The following is a 2,013-nucleotide window of genomic DNA, read 5'->3' as shown; positions in this document are numbered from 1 at the left end:
GGAAGGAAGGAAGGAAGGAAGGAAGGAAGGAAGGAAGGAAGGAAGGAAGGAAGGAAGGAATTAAGGAAGGAAGGAGAAAGAAAGAAAGAAATTAATTGAGTTTCTGGCTGCTTGTTATGGTTTGAATCATGTCCCCACAAAACACCTGCTGAAGTCACACCCCCAGGATCTAAGAATGTGATCTTCTCTGGAAATAGGGTTGGTACAGATGTAATTAGTTAGGATGAGGTCACATTGGAATAGGGTGGGCCCTTAATCCAGGAGGGCTGGTGTCCTAATAAGAAGAAGGAGGATGACACAAAGACAGACACGCAGGGAGAATGCCATGTGACCATAAGAGCGGAGGTTGGAGTGGTGCCGCTACAAGCCTGGGATTGCCGGTCACCACCAGAGTTAGAAAGATACAAGGAGGGATTTTAGCCTCAGGAACTATGAGGAGCGTTTATGTTGTTTTAAGTCGCTCAGTTTGAGGTAAAACTAAAGGAAACTAAAACATCTTTTGAATCCCAATTCCTGGCCATAGCTCTGCTTAACAGGACTGCCTTGGAAGCAGACAGAATGGAGTTTGAGTCTCAGCTCTGTTATTACCTGCTGCATGGGTTCAGAGGTAAGCTGTTTACCTCCTTGGCATCTCCATTTCCTCATCTGCAAATCAAAGATGAGCATAGCTCCTTCAAAGACTGGTAAACATTTAGAGGAGCGCACGGCACATATATGGCAACTATTAATATGAAAGAACTGCTTCCTGTCAGTATCTGGCCCCGATGGTCGCTTCCTGTTGAGGGAGAAAAGTCTGAAGACTGCTCTTAGAATACAGATTGGTGCCATGGATTATTCAGATACAAGCAATTTTGTTTTTTTAAGAAAAGAGATAATTCTGTGTTTGCTATGTTTTTCCTTCCTATTTTTTAACATCTTTCTGCACTTTTGGTTTATGGTGCGGGAAGTCCTCTTTACCAGGAAAAGTGGGTGCTAACTCCTTCACGTGGGGTGCCCGCTGTTGCCCAAGGACAGAGCCTCCAGCCAACCAGGGTAGAATGGAGAGGGCGCAGGTGCTGCCCAGGCCAGTAATCTAGCTGCTGATCTGCGGATAGTCAAAGCAACCAGTGGCTTTAATATCCGCTCTTCACAGCTTCATCTCCACTCGAGATGGCTGTGCTGATTGTAATGCAATAAAGCTGAAGTTTTGCGGGGAGAATGCTGTTCCTGGTTATTTCATTTAGAAGCCATTATAATACTCTTCCGGGAGAGATAAGAATGATTTAAGTAATTCAGGACTCCAGGAGTCCAGGACATTTATGGTTCCTTCTAACCCTGGGGAATTTTATGATTTGAGGCCTGTGGCCACAGAGCAAAGCCAGCCTGCTGTTGATATGGGGAACAGATTTAACAGGTGTGAGCGCCTGTCGGTGCCAGGTGATTTATATACAACTGTCCATGTTTACCTCGCAACAACCTTTAGGGAACATCAGGTCAGGTTCCCTAGCAGTGGACCCTGTATAAAGATTCCTGTGGCCAGACGCCGTGGCTCATGCCTGTAATCCCAGCACTTTGGGAGGCCGAGGCAGGCGGATCACCTGAAGTCAGGAGTTGGAGACCAGCCTGGCCAACATGGTGAAACCCTGTCTCTACTAAAAATACAAAAAGTAGCCAGGCATGGTGGCAGGCGTCCGTAATCCTAGTTATTTGGGAGGCTGAGACAGGAGAATCACTTGAACCTGGGAGGCAGAGGTTGCAGTAAGCCAAGATCACGCCGCTGTATTCCAGCCTGGGCGACAGAGACAGACGCTGTCTCAAAAAAACAAAAAACAAAACAAAACAAAAAAATCCTGTGCACGTGACTTATTAAGGAGGAACTCCCAGCGGAAGCTGGCAGAGGAGATGGTGAGAGGGGTGAAAGGGGAAAGCAGCCCAGGAAGAGTGTGATTTCAGGCCGAGACCTGTGCAGGGGAGCTTGAGTTTGCTCCTGCAGGGGAACCCTGGAGCATACCGTGCACCTGTCCTGGATGCCAG

The sequence above is a fragment of the Colobus angolensis genome, unplaced genomic scaffold (assembly GCF_000951035.1).
Source record: "Colobus angolensis palliatus isolate OR3802 unplaced genomic scaffold, Cang.pa_1.0 Scaffold207, whole genome shotgun sequence".
NCBI classification, from domain to species: Eukaryota; Metazoa; Chordata; class Mammalia; order Primates; family Cercopithecidae; genus Colobus; species Colobus angolensis.
The sequence above is the reverse complement of the archived record's forward strand: the minus strand, read 5'-3'. Positions refer to the sequence as shown.